The following is a 15,695-nucleotide window of genomic DNA, read 5'->3' as shown; positions in this document are numbered from 1 at the left end:
TTGGGGCCTTCCAGGTGCCAGCTATGTGAAGCCCAAGAGGAAACAATGGAGCACCTTCTCAACAACTGCACCTTTACCTCCAGGTTATGGGATTCTTTCGCTTCCATTTTCCAACAGTCAGATAAGGATAAGGGGAGCATCATCAACACCCTAAACAAGTGGAGAAGTAATTTTTCGAATAATGAAGTCCTCAGCTCAGTTTGGGCTCTTACGCCCAGCTTCATAATCTGGAATATTTGGAAAGAAAGGAATAACATAATTTTCAAGGATATAAAAAAACCATCCCTTTACCTTTTGGGTCAGATCTTAAAACAACTTCAAGAGATAGTGGGTATTATTGTCCGAAATCTCCCTAAGAATCCACCCTCAGTACCAGATCTGAGGATTCTCTGTCAGCTAGGGTTACAGGGTCTCAATCCTTAGAGGCTGGAAAGGAAGATTCTCATTAGAGACTCTGAGCTTGATTTCTGGCACCCCCCCAAAGGGTTTTCTGAAATTCAATATTGATGGTGCCTCAAAGGGCAACTCGGGTAATGTGGGTCATGACAGGGTTTTAAGAGATGAAAGAGGAAATATTCTATTCATTTTCTATGATCACCTTGGGAGAGCCACCAATAATATGGCAGAAGTTATGGCTATGGAGCAATGTTTAGAATTCCTGATTTAGGATAATCGACACAATGTGATTGTTGAAGCATATTCTTATCTAATCATTAACTCGGTCAAAAGAATCAGCTAGGGTACGGCGCCGGAAAATGCCTCAAGGAACTGGAGGCTGATCCAGATCTTTCAACGGATCCACAACCACCTTTTGTGCCTTCGCACAGTTAATTTTAAACATGTATGAAGATCGGCCAATAAACTGGCAGATCTTCTGGCCAATCAAGGAGTGGGCGGCACAGAAAATAGGTTTGCAATGAAATGGCAAGAGCTACCTCAGCACAAACTAAAGGCGAAGTGCCTAGACCAGGGTGAGGGAGATTGGATGGTGTTTCAGAGCAAGGCCATGGGGGGAAGCATAGATGACTCAGAAGCGTTATAATCAGCAGAGTGCACATAACTGATTATACAGCGAGTGGGGTGCTTCGACGGTTTACATTTCGGAGCAACATGCTCAAAGAGGTTATCAGTGTTGTTGAGCAGGAGTTTTATTTCTCAGGGTTTCAAGCAGGCTGGTGGAAGCCTCTTCTCACTTTGGCATAGGAAAAGCAGATATGGCGAGGGATTGGAAGCCAAGAATTCGTGCATCCCCGAAAACCTGATCTGTTTGCCTCTGATCGAAATACCATGGCCAGGGCGGTTTTGGGGTGATCGCATGCCTCGCGAGCGGGAAGCAGTTTTCCATTTTTTGTAGTGATCCCATTCAGTGTACACCATGTGGCAGTGGGGCCGGTTGAAAAACCATCCTGATCGCACACTAAAGTTCAACATGTTGGGCTATGCAATATCCATTTGGGCCGTCGGATTTTTTAGCAGGGATCAACGTTCAGGATTGATCAAGCAGTTTTGTGGGGCTGAGGAGTTAAGTTCTGTTCACCTTCTTGGTGCGATATTCTTCTCCGTTGTCAGATTGAGACATGGATTGGAAAGCCAAGATTATAAAGGGAGGTTGAGGGAGTGCTGACACGGGCATTCGCTCGGCTAGGCATTACTCATAGCGTTTAGGGTAGGTATTCTAAAGGGTTTGTCGGTTATATGTATTGGGTTGGGCATTCTTGCTATTGGCAGTTAGCACCCTTGTTCTAAATCCACTTTGTCGAGTGGACAGTTGCAAATTATGTAAATTATTTTTAGCTTAATGATATAGAATGATCGTCTCTTGCTTTAGCAAAAAAAAGAATATCAAGCTAACGAAATAGTTCAATTAGCTGACATTATGAATACCAAAACATATTCTATTCAGATACCTCTTAAATGAAATAATGAACCGATAACATTTAGGAAGTAGTTCACAAAATGATATTGATTGTTAAATCAATAATTCGAATAATTAAACAAGAATATAAGGAAATAGTTCACAACATATCATTATTTGTTAAATCAATATTAAAAGACAGATTTATGAGTAAATAGTTACTCATAAATCAGAATTCAACACATAGGAGCAGAGTTAAATAATAACATATGATTGAGACAAATTACTCATACTGACAATAGTGAAAAAATATGAATAAAATGACACATTCCTACCATTCTAAAATGAAAGTAGTATTTAAAACAATATTATTAAAAATACCAATTTATTAAATGCATTTCTCTGGCTCTGGTCTCCAATAGTCTTTTACAATGCTTGAACTTATTCTTTTAAAACTAGAGTTGTAATAGTACGAACTCTGCCCATCAAAACATAATTCAGAGTGAAAAAGAAATTTCCTCAATAATCCTTAGATCTGAGTTTTCTCCTCTATCCTACAACTCTAAATCCTTTATACAATAGTTCCATCAAGAATTCGTGAATTGTAGAGAAGAGTAGAAACACCATGTAATAAGCAATCTGAAAAGATAAATTCACTATTTATTTATGAACAAAACAGAGGCACAAAGATAGAAATACTAGATGCACATTGCTCAACTCATAAAATAAATAACAGGAGTTTAGTCTTTCTCACAAAGATGATTCCAGGAGTATAGTAGTGCAACTTCTCAAAATTATTTACGAAAATTCCTAAAACAATGTTCCAGTCATTCTATTGAGAAAAGTGTGAAAGTACAATAGTGCGAGCTTTCATAAGCCTTTCTTCATAAAATTCTAGACCATTATTTCATACAACAAGTAAGCTTAAATAGTAGAAGACAACTGAATCTATTGTGCAGAGCGTTGAGGCATTTAAATAGATCCCTTCAACAACGCTTAAAGGAAAACATTTTTTTTGGTGGAAATTTCTGAATGTGATTTGTTGTCTTCATCAGCTTTGTTTGTTCCATCAGATTATCTAGATGCTTTTCTATCTATTTGGGCTGAACTATTGCTTGTCAGCACAGCTGTCATCTTTTGTCATGAACCTAAACCAGAAAAACAGGAATCGATAAGCTGGAAATAAATGAAATTGATAAGCGAGTTTTATTTAAAACAAATCACTTTTGCAGGAAATCAAGAAAAATGTAGAGTTGTAATAAATTATGAATACAACCATCATGGAGAGGAATGCGAAGTGATGCCTGTGATAAGACAAATCAGACTTTACTATTTTAACATAAGTTGCAATCACTTTTAGACCGGGGGTAGAACTCAGAATAATTGCAATTGTTTTAAAGTCTGGAGTATTCTTAAACTAAATAAAAAAAGGGGCTTTCGTAAAACATATCGCAATTGGCATTTGGAAAGGTGGATGTTATGTTATACATTGTGCCTTTTTAAAACTTGTGATTGTGAAGTGTGGGATGACATCATGGTGATGTGGAGGATCCATGTGGAAGAATGATGTGTTATTGCAGATCGAAAAAAAGGATGGAGACTTAGTGGTTTTTTCGAAGGGGGTTCGAAGTGGTAAGTGGTTTTTGAAGGGGGGAGTCTGAAAGAACACAAGAGTGACACGTAGAGATAGGGCTTAGATGGGAAAACCACTTTTCAGATCCCCCCTTTTAGAAACTTAAAATTGAGTGCAAGGCGGTCTGAAACCATTATCTTTCGTTGATCTGGGTGGATAGATCTAGGCCGTTCATTTTAGTACATAACTCTAGCTTTGGTTATATCGCAATCGACGTTCAGAGCGGAGGTACACATGACATACGTTTTAAGTCCCGAAAGACTTGATATTTGCGATAGGCGGGATGACATCGCGAATGACATCACAAGTGACATGGATCTGACATCATCGATGACGTCATATCGCAATCGGCATGAAAGATCATATCGTAATCGCACTTGGCATAAGGCTCGAGTCTTTGGAACTTTTCGATTGCGTGGATGTGATATTTTAATGAATTGTAGTGAATAATCTTCACGGGTCCGGGCTTAATTGCAATCACAATTCGGTTAAGGAAAGAGGTAAGAGGTAGGACTTTTGGAAACTGCGATAGCCGCGGAAGCAATATTTTGATGAATTATAGTGTATAATCCTATTAGGTCTGGGTCGTATCGCATATCGCAATCGGGAAAGGGAGCAGAGTATGGACTTTGGAACTTTTTTGATAGCCTGCGGACGTAGGATTTTATGAATTTTCATGTATTTTCCGTCGGGTCCGAGCTTTATCGCAATCGGCTAAGGTAGGATGCATGGAATTATATAATAGCAGATCATGCGATTGCGATGGACACGAGGAAATTATTTCTTATGATTAATTTTTCGTCTGGTCTATTGACGAATATCGCAATTGGTGTTTGCAGGGAAGTCTTTGCCTTTGGATTTTTTTTTATTATTATTATGGGATGTGTGATGCGGGGTATGGAGAAGAGTTGGAGTTTATAAAGAGTTAACTTTTGTTTATAAATATTTTAACCTTTGGGGATTAAAAACTCCGACTGTTTTGTTTTTTAACTAAATAACCCATATTATTTATTACTTAAGGTTTTTTAAAGCCTAAGTATAAGTCTTAGTTTCGGGGGCTATTTGAAATTTGGTTTTTTGGATAATCAAGGTTTAATAATTGAGTTTTAATTAAAAAGCCTAAGTATTAAACTTTGATTATAGGATTTGATTAACATTTTTTTTCTATTTTTTAATTTTTTGTTTTTTAAAGAGATAAAAATTAAAGGTTTTCTAAAACTAAAGGATCCCTATTTTAATATAATAAATTTCATAGGAAATTTATAATATATTAAAATGGGGTTTGTTGAACAATACAACAATTGGCGATTCACTGGAAGAACCAGTTATATCTTATAATAATGAAATTTTCCAAAAATTCAGTAAAAATAATTTAAGAAGTGAAAACTATTTTTTGAAATATCTAGATAAATAAAATTACTCTGGCTATAAAACTCATTAAATTGAAATTTCTTTTAAAAACCTTTTGTGAATGAAAAAATCCTATTTACTTGTATCAATCATTAATCAGTTGTGAAAATAAAGTAGGGGGCCTTTTACAACTTAGCTTATAATGTACTTATTCGTCACAGGTAGAGCCATTGCTGCTAGCAAGCGTTCATAGCCCCGACAGGGTTACCTTTTAACCAACAACAATCCAATATCCCATCCATTTAATAATGCAATAATTAGAGGTAAATTTTATTTTTCTTTTCTTTTCTTTTTTGATGCTAAAAAGCCATTGTCCTAGTTTGGTGGCCAGATAATGACAATGTCATTCACCAGTAACAATCAAATTGAACAAGTTGGCTCATGATGAGACCCCTTGTCTTATCATTAAAAATCATAAGCCATTACCCTGATTTGGTGTTCAGTGCAGTAATGTCAGTTTAATTGGTTCCCTATGAACAAGGCAAGCAGGCTCATGATGAGACCTCTTATCTTTTTAGATTTTTTTATATTTTAGAATTACACTCTAAAAAATTATTTTTTAATGGATGGAGAGGATCGTTGACTCCTTAAGAGTTTTGGATGCGAAATCCGAGTTGAAAGTGTTTTAGTCGTAAGACGATCTTTACTTTTTAAGGCTAACCTTTTTTTTTTTACTGAAACTAGAGTAAAAGAATATAATTTTTTAGTTTTTTAAAGATTTTACAAGTTAATGGAAAAAAATTCAGAGTTAATAATTTTTATCTAATTTTCAATTTTCATAACCACTTCCTGAAAATTTCCTAATTTCAAATTGAAAAATCATAAAATGGTTTTCAAGAGATGTTAATGAAAGGCCGAGAGTATGTCATTTAACATTATTATCGAAAAGAAAAAGTAAATGTGATATGATAACTAAATTCTCAAGATATAACCATTCACAAGTATGATGATAAAATCACTCAAAACCAAATCTAAAAGGAAAACTTTACGAAATTGTTTATGCAATTTTCTTAACAAAAAGAGGAAAAAGATAATGAAGAAAATATTCCTTCTTATGTCGAAATCTAGATAAATCGAATTTGCAAAGTTAAAAGCATTTAATAATAATCTAGTTTGAATGAGGAAATTTGCTATTTATTTATCTTTTGCAAAAGTAGAACTTGTAAAAAGCATTTTAACCATTTTTTAATCAGAGTAATGCTTTTGAAGAAAAAGATTAAGGTTTAGAACTTCCCCATTTTGGTTGATTCAATGAAAATCGTTACTACTTCTTTGAACTTGCAATTTGATCTAGTGAAGGTGTGAAAATGTTTTTGAAGAGCTGCAAAAGAAAGTTACATATCAACAAAAAATAAGGAAACAAAACTAAATCTAAAAAGTAAAGAAATGAATGAAAGTGAGTATATGAGACTTACCATTGAAGAATTTAATTTAATCTTACTGGAAATATATGACTTTCTCCAATGCAAGGCAATATACTCAAAATCATTATTTATTAAATCTTATCTAAATTAATCTACTCCTAATTCTAACTTAATGAAGAAAACATGACCATGTATAATCATACTTCCAATGTATCCATTCTCTTGTTTTATTACCTACCTATATGTACAAGTCAAAACTTAGTAACAGGATAACAAAAATAATCAAAATCAAACAAAATTTACTAATTACATCTGATGTAAAATTATGTACAAAACAAGTTTATTTACAATTAACCTGTTAGTAAACCATCTTTTTTGGAAAGCATGCTCTAAACAAATATTAATGGGATCATAAAAGAATGAATGTATATTTGTTAAAGAATGAAAACTTTCCAAAGGAGATGACGGAAAATCATGTTGTGAAGGAAGAACATTCTCAAGATTTAAATTTGACTGATGATGAAATGATTGGAATGAATTTATGAATGTCGAATTAAATTGGAAATGAAATAGTTTTTTATATTCAGGATTATAAGAAACCAATTCATCATTTTCACTTAATAAATCTTGATGATATTCAATATTGGGAGATTTAATATGCTTGCAAAAAGAAAAGAAAGCAAAATGAAAGAATGTAAACAAATAAATCATTATGAAAAGTAAAATTACAAAATAATTTTACAAGCCTATTCTGGAACCTATGGTGGATTTTAGTCAATGAATTACCACTAAAAGGACATTCCATGAAAAATTAAATAATGCAAATTTATAAAAGAGAATCAGAATGAAATGCATTAGAAACTCGCAAAATTAACTCATCAAAATTCTTAAAATTAAGTTGGTGTTCAGTAAGATAGATCAATTTTCAAGATAGATCAAGAAAGTGTGTGAATCTTTACAAGATAGATCAATTTTCGAAATTGGTACACTTTGTACAAGATGTGATTCGTTGTCATCATCATCATGATAAGCATCATAAATTACCTTCTTTTTATGAAAATCAAATGATTGGTCTAAAATAACAGAATTAGAAAATACAAAAGAAGAAGGTTTTTCAATTAAAGGATTATCATTCAAATGATTGCTAGATGTAGAATTTTCAAAATAAGAACTAGGAAAATTATCAACTGAAAGATTAGTGTGATCATCATTAATTATACTTTGATTTGAAAAGACATCAGGATAAAGAAAATAATGTATTCCATAATATAATGACAACTGAAATGAATCGTTTATAGAACTTGTCGTATTATAATCTAGGTTTAAGGAAATTATTTCAATTGCAGTTACATGTTCTAAATTTTCTAAACCTGCCTTCAAAGAAGATAAAATGATGTGTTCATTTTTCAAGTCTTGTAGCTTGGATTTACTTGGACCTACTGATTGATCACATGTGTTACTAAAATTTGTTTCAATTGCATCTTCAAAAACAAAATGAGAATTAAAATTTTTTAAAGAAGAATGTTGTGATTCAATTACAGTTTCAAGTTCAGATTCCATAAAATCGTTTAGTGATTCAAGACTAGTTAATGAATTAGATGTGCCATGTTCTTCATTAATTGATTCATTATTTTTGGTATGTGAAGAAACAAGAGAAGTGAAACGTTAATTAAATCTTCAGTTGAAGGAAAATTATCTAAATGAAATCTATAACAAAATGACCAAAATCTATTATAAAAATCATATAAAGATTCATTATCATACATGTAAAGATTATCTAATTCTAAACACAAACTATTGTAACTGTAATTTTGATGTGCTTTGAGAAATACCTGGCAAAAATGTTTCCATGAATGAATCGACTTCTCGAGAAGCACCAAGAACCATTTGTGGATCCATCCTCTGAATGTGAGAGTGAAAAGCCTGCATATCTCATTATCAATGATTATATATATATATATATATATATATATATATATATATATATCTATATATATATATATATATATATATATATATATATATATATATTAACAAAACCAACAATATGATTTAATGCAGAAATATTACTCTCACCATCGAACTTTAACTGTGACAAGGACTCGATCTACTTCTTGGGTGTGCCTCATGCAGGCTTAGGTGCACTAAATGCATGACTAAGTGTAGGAATGCATCTGGGAGTTATGACTAGTTAAAAATTATATAACAAAATCTAAACAAATAACTAATTCAGAGCCCTCCTTTTAGTGCCAAAAATGTTGAGGCCTTGAAAATCGTTGCCACAACATTGGGGATAACCACCCAGTTCGAACCTTAAAAAAATTTCTTTTGCATTTGGGATAGTGGCTCCAACTGGTTCAATTAGGTCGAGTTACCTTCTCCCAACTGCTATCATCTTTAAATATATCTCTAATTGCTAATAGCTAGGGCCATCAGATCAATTCTTCGAGCTGATCAAGCAAGAAGAATGATCCTTAAGTTGTTTCTATGGAACAACCAAACCAATCTAAAGTTTTTCCTCAAAATAGGACTTCTAGAAATGTAGAATTAATCTAAATGCAAACTAATTCTAAAATGCAAGAAAAAGGAACTAAATCCTAATCCTATCGCAATTAGGCAGATATAGATCTAACCCAATCGAAAGCAAAATATTTAAATGATTTGGGATTTAAATATGTTTTGCTTATAATGAATATCAAGCTAACGAAATAGTTCAATTAAATGACATTATGAATACCAAAACATATTCTAATCAAAGACCTCTTAATTGAAATAATCAACTGATAACATTTAGGAAGTAGTTCACAAAATGATGTTGATTGTTAGATCAATAGTTCGAATAATTAAACAATAATATGATGAAATAGTTCATAGCATATCATTATTGTTAAATCGATATTAAAAGAAAGATTTATCAGTAAATAGTTACTCAAAGATCAAAATTCAACACATAAGAGCAGAGATAAATAATAACATATGATTGAGACAAATTACTCATACCGACAATAGTGCACAAATATGAATAAAATGACACATTCCTGCCATTATAAAATAAAACTAGTATTTAAAACAATAGTATTAAAAATACCAATTTATTAAATGCATTTCTCTGGCTCTGGTCTCCAATAGTCTTTTACAATGCTTGAACTTCTGCTTTTAAAACTAGAGTTGTAATAGTACAAACTCTGCCCATCAAAACATAATTCAAAGTGCAAAAGAAAAATCCTCAATAATCCTTCAGATCTAAGTTTTCTCCTCTATCCTACAACTCTAAATCCTTTATACAATAGTGCCTTCAAGAATTCGTGAATTGCATAGAAGAGTAGAAATGCCCTGTAATAAGCAATCTGAAAAGATAAATCCACTATTTATTTATGAACAAAATAGAGGCACAAAGATAGAAATACCAAATGCATGTTGCTCAACTCATAAAATAAATAACAACAGTTTATTCTGTCTCACAAAGATGATTCCAGGAGTACAGTAGTGCAACTTCTCAAAATTCTTTATGAAAATTCCTAAAAATAATGTTCCAATCATTCTATTGAGAAAAGTGTTAAAGTACAATAGTGCGATCTTTCGTAAGCCTTTCTTCATAAAATTCCCAACCATTATTTCATATGAGTAAGCTTAAATAGAAGAAAATAACTGAATCTATTATGCAGAGCATTGAGGGAATTTAAAAAGATCCCTTCAACAACGCTTAAAAGAAAACAATTTTTTGGTGGAAATTTTTGAATGTGATTTGTTGTCTTCATTAGCGTTGTTTGTTCCATCGGATTACCTAGATGATTTTCTGTCTATTTGAACTAAACTACTGCTTGTTAGCACAACTATCCTCTTCTGTCATGAACCTGGACAAGAAAAATAGGAATTGATAAGCTAGAAATAAATGAAACTGATAAGAAAGTTTTATTTGAAACAAATCACTTTTGCTGGAAATCAGGAAAAATGTAGAGTTGCAATAAATTTCGAATACAACCATCATGGAGAGGAATGCAGAGTGATGCCTTTGATAAGACAAGTTAGATTTTACTATTGTAAATCGCAATCGCTTTTAGACTGGGGGTAGAACTCAGAATAATCGCAATTGTTTTAAAGCATCGAGTATTCTTAAACAAAATAAAAAGGGGCTTTCTTAAAACATATCGCAATCGGTGTTCAGAAAGGTGGATGTGATGTTATAAACTGTCTTTTTAAAACTTGCAATTGCGAAGTGTGGGATGATGTCATGGTGACGTGGCAGATGACGTGGAGGATCCATGTGGCATATGACACGACAGAATGATGTGTTATCGCAGATCGCAAAATAGGCGAGAGGCTTAATGGTTTTTTCGGAGGGGGTTCGAAGTGGTAAGTGGTTTGTGAAGGGGGAGTCTGAAAGAACGAAGGAGTGACACATAGAGATAGGGCTTAGATGATAAAACCACTTTTCAAACCCCCCTTGTGAGAAAATTAAAATTAAGCACAGGGTGGTGCGAAACCATTATCTGTCGTTGATCTAGGCAGATAGATCTGGGCCATTCATTTTAGTAGATAAGTCTAGCTTTGGTTATATTGCAATCGACGTTTGAAGTAGAGGTACACATGACATATGTTTTAAGTCCCGAAAGACTTGCGATTTACAATGAGCGGGATGACATGGCGAATGACATCACATGTGACATGGAGGATGATGTGGATCTGACGTCATTGATGATGTCATATCACAATCGGCATGAAAGCTCATATCGCAATCGCACTTGGCATAAGGCTTGACTCTTTGGAACTTTGTGATTGCACGGATGCAATATTTTAATGAATTGCAATGAATAATCTTCGCAGGTCCGGGCTTAATCGCAATTGCAATTTGATTAAGGCAAGAGGTAGGAGGTAGGCCTTTGGAAACTGTGACAGCCACGGATGTGATATTTTAATGAACTACAGTGTGTAATCCCATCAGGACTGGGCCTTATCGCATATCGCAATCAGGAGAGGGAGCGGAGTATAGACTTTGGAACTTTTGCAATAGCCTGCGGACATAGGATTTTATGGATTTGCATGTATTTTCCTGTTGGGTCTGGGCTTTATCGCAAATCACAATCGGCTAAGGTAGGAGGCATGGACTTATATAATAGTGGACCATACGATTGCGATGGACATGGGGAGTTTATTTCTTATGATTAATTTTCCCGTCGGGTCCGGTTGACGAATATCACAATCGATGTTAGTGGGGAAGCCTTTTCCTGTGGAATTTTTTTTTTATTATTATGGGATGAACGATGTGGGGTATGGCAGAGAGTCGGAGTTTGTAAATAGTTAACTTTTGTTTATAAATATTTTAACCTTTGGGGATTAAAAACTTTGATTTATTTTGTTTTTTAATTTAATAACCCATATTATTTATTACTTAAGGTTTTTTAAAGCTTAAGTATAAGTGTTGGTTCTGGGGGTTATTTGAAATTAGTTTTTTGGATAATCATGGTTTAATATTTGGGTTTTAATTAAAAATCCTAAGTATTAAACTTTGATTATAGGATTTTAGTAACATTTTTTTTCTATTTTTTAATTTTTGTTTTTTAAAGAGATAAAAATTAAAGGTTTTCTAAAACTAAAGGTCCCCTATTTTAATATAATAAATTTCATACATGTATTCAGTCCCCAACCTAGGGAGCGAGGAGACAGCTCTGCACTTTAGGGTTTAGGCGATTTCTGCAACGGCAGGTTCCTTCAGAGCGTTTCAGACCTGCTAATCACTGACGACAACACGACTATACATTCCTAGCACTATAGCGCTGAACTTCATGACTCCCCCCCAGGGGGAGGGCATTGCGCCTCCCCCATTGGACGATGAAGGGAGGCAAAAAAACACTGTAAACGACAAATCAGAGGATCAAGATGAGAACAGAACGGATCTGAACTCACAAAAGGCAAAACAGGACAATAAAGAGCAACCCAAGATCAGTTCTACAACATGCAAGCCCGTGGCTACTGAACGTCCGAAAGTCATTTTTCCCAGCGACAAAATCAATGCTCAGATACAGTATATGAGGGATCATGCTCTGATAGGCAAGTTCATAGGACTTTGGCCAACTGAGAAAGCGTTGCGCGGATGGATCAAAGTGAAATGGAACCCAAAAGGACATATCACCTTGCAGCTGGGGCCTAAAGGGTTCTTCATAGCCATTTTTAACTGCCTAGAAGACATGAATAGGGTTTTGGATGGAGGACCCTATTTCTTCAATGTCGTTGGCCTGTTTCTCAGAGGTTGGGTAGAGCGCTTCAACCCTGATAAGGAGGATCTTAGTTGGGCTCCAGTCTGGATCCGACTATACTCGCTTCCTGTGGAGTATTGGGATGAAACTTCGCTACAAGAAATTGGGAGTGTTCTGGGTGAATTTATAAAAGTTGCAGAGGAGACAAAAATCCGAAGATATACCTCCTATGCACGTATCTATGTCTACATGAACCTCAACAAGGCCCTTCCAGATGCGGTAAGTTTATTCCATGAAGATATTGAATGGGTTCAGTTGATTGATTATGAACATGTGCCGTTTAGATGCAGAAGATGTCATGCCCTGGGTCACTTATTCAGGGACTATCCTTTAACGCAAAAACCCTCATCCCCCACCAATCCAGATCAGCCTGAGGCTGATGGATTCACCAAAGTAGCCAGTCGAAGAAGAAGCAACATGAAATCAGCTTCAAATTCCAAAATGCCTCAACCCAGTTCCTCCAAGCCTTCAACAAGCAACAGCTTTGAAGCTCTAGCTCGACAAAGTGATCCTAGCTCTGAAATTATCGCTCCCCCAGGAAAGGAGGCAATGAAGAACAAACAACTGAAAGCTGTAGATACTGAAATGACCCGAGAAGATCTTCTATCCATCGATCCCTCATCCTCAGATAAGCTCAAGATACCAGCATGGAATACTCAAGTCATGGAGGTAAAAAATTTACAAGTTGATTCCAGAATAGCAGAAGAACTAACTGAAGAATTAAATGAATCTCAGCACATGGAGGAGGAACCCGAAAGTATAGATATTGGGGATCTAGACATTTTGACCCTAGAGAAGGCATGTAGAACAAAAAATTTTGACAAAATTCCAGACCGACAACTGGAGAATTTGGAGGAGGTCCTTTCACGGGCACAAAGGCAAAAGTCTTTAGGAATTCAGACTTGCAGCCCCTGGGATGGAAAATTCATTACAAAAGATAACAAAAAGCGTGGAAGGAAAATAGATCTCCAATGTACAATCAGAATAGGAGCAATGTTGGAGTCAAGTGGGTACTCCAAGCTAACAAAGTACTTTAACTCCCCTCCTAATCATCCCCAATGAAGTTAATATCATGGAATATCAGAGGGCTCAACAGCCCAAGGAAAGGTAGACTACTCAAAAACATCATTATGCAGGAAAAGCCACAAATCCTCTTCTTGCAAGAAACCAAATGAAATTCAAGCGTCTTAGAAAGAATTGCAGCAAAAGTTTGGCCAGGAGGTCTCAGCGCTGCTATGGATTCCGATGGGGCATCTGGAGGTCTTGCAATCTTATGGGATAATCGAACCATTAGGCTCAACAACATCCATGCAAATAAGAATTTCATCCAAGCAACTTTTCACATCATAGGGACAAATATACATGGGCTTTTAACCAATGTGTATTTCCCCCAGCTGTGTATAAAGCAGAAATCCTGAATACCCTCACATCTATCAACTCTGATAGGTTGCATCCTCTCTAGATTTCCGGAGGCGATTTCAACATGATTACCAGGCTGGAAGAAAAGAGGGGAGGCAGGAACAGGGGAAGTCAGGAAGGGATACCCCTAAAGGAATTCATTCAGAACAACTGGCTTATTGACTTGCCTTTCAACAATGGTCTTTTTACTTGGAGCAACAAAAGAGCAGGGCTGCATCAGATAGCCTCCCGTCTGGATAGATTCCTGCTTTCAGACAACGCTATTCACATTGGTGGAGACTTTGTTGCTTCCATCCTGTTGTACTCAGGGTCTGATCACTAACCAATTTCCCTTCAATGGTCTTGTCCTGGAAATACGACCCGAAGACCATTTCGATTCAAGGCTTTATGGATGTCACACCTAGATTTCAACAATTTAATCAACTCATAATGGAACAATTTTTCTCCTCCTAATGGCTCCAAGATGTTTCAATTTCAGTAGAATCTCAAGCATCTCAAAAGCAAGATTAAACAATGGAACCACACTTCGTTTGGTAATATTTTCCAGGCTCAGCAAGCCCTCAATCAAGACATGAAGAGTTTGCAGCAAAGGATTATCATTGAAGGTCGTTCTGAGGATCTGGCAGAACAAGAAAAATCTCTTGAGGCGCAAATCATAGAGAGGTCTAAACAGGAAGAAATGCTATGGAGGAAAAAATCGAGAATAAGATGGCTTAAGGATGGCGAAAAAAACACAAAATTTTTTCATAATACAACCATCCAACGCAGAATGAATAACAACATAACTCACATTCAAAATGAGCAGGGGGCTAAGGTGGAAACACATGAAGCAATTGAAGCCAAACTTCTAAACTATTTCAAGCAAGCGCATCAAGAGCCTCAGGTAGATCGATCGCTAGCCATAGAAAAAATTACTCGAAATATACCCAAAATTATTTCTGAGGAGCATAACCATCTTCTTCTCAGGCCTATAGACTTACAAGAGGTTGAATCGGTAGTACGTCAGCTGAAGGCGAGGAAGGCCCCAGGCCCGAATGGATTCACCTCCAACTTTTTCCACAATTTCTGGGAATTGATAAAAGTGGAAGTTTGGCAGGTAGTTGAGGAATCTAGAACCTTGAGATGGATGTTTCCTGGATTGAATGCCACATTCATCGCCCTAGTCCCCAAGGAGGATTAGCCCAGTACTCCCAACAAGTACAGACCTATTGCTCTGTGCAATATAATATACAAGATAGTTTCCAAAGTCATCGCCTCCAGGCTCAAATTGTTGCTGCCTCTCATTATTTCGCTTGAGCAATCTGGGTATGTCGAAGGTCGGTAGATTACAGATGGAATTATCCTAACTCATGAAATAATCCATTCCCTGAAGCAATCCAAGAAGCCAGGTATGCTCCTTAAGATAGATCTTTCGAAGGCTTTTGACAGTTTAAGCTGGTTGTACATTAAAAAAATTCTAACTGCTTTTGGTTTTTCTCCTCCTTGGGTAAGATGGGTTATGAGTCTTTTATCCTCCTCCTTTTTTTCTATCCTGATCAATGGTATTCCCTCCTCTCCTTTTCATCCTTCTCGAGGAATAAGGCAGGGAGACCCTCTCTCCCCTTTCCTTTTTGTTATTATGGTAGAAGGTCTGGGTCGTAGCATTAAATCAGCTCAGCAATCTCAGCTCCTCAGAGGCTTGACTCTTCACAATTCTTCAGCCTTCACTCACCAGCAATTTGTAGATGACAATATGCTTTTTGGTCATCCCTCCATCCAAG

The sequence above is a fragment of the Pinus tabuliformis genome, chromosome 1_2 (assembly GCF_031772625.1).
Source record: "Pinus tabuliformis cultivar Carrire ecotype Pingquan chromosome 1_2, CPIR1, whole genome shotgun sequence".
In the NCBI taxonomy this organism is placed as follows: Eukaryota; Viridiplantae; Streptophyta; class Pinopsida; order Pinales; family Pinaceae; genus Pinus; species Pinus tabuliformis.
This window is presented reverse-complemented; position numbering follows the sequence as displayed.